The following is a 337-nucleotide window of genomic DNA, read 5'->3' on the forward strand; positions in this document are numbered from 1 at the left end:
GAGGAAGGACACGGCACCAACAAAATGTGACACACCACGTGAGGGCAGCAGTTCGGATGAGTGCAACAGGTCAAACAAAGGTCAAAAGGTGAGGGGTAGTGTGGAGTGTTTGGTAAAAGGCTGGTAGAAGCACAGACGTGTAGGAGAAGTGTTAGTGAATCAACAGATTGCAAGACAGTGGAAAGCATTACACCATGTCCTAACATCCTGAGGCAGGATGTTTTAAAGCAACAAGTCATAAATCCCATCTCTTCCATGTTAACCCTTACTGATTCCATATATACACTACCATTTACCGTGTTTGTACTTACCAAAGATGCATTCAATTAAACAAAAC

The sequence above is a fragment of the Sinocyclocheilus grahami genome, unplaced genomic scaffold (genome assembly GCF_001515645.1).
Source record: "Sinocyclocheilus grahami isolate Dianchi unplaced genomic scaffold, SAMN03320097.WGS_v1.1 scaffold2765.1, whole genome shotgun sequence".
NCBI lineage: Eukaryota > Metazoa > Chordata > Actinopteri > Cypriniformes > Cyprinidae > Sinocyclocheilus > Sinocyclocheilus grahami.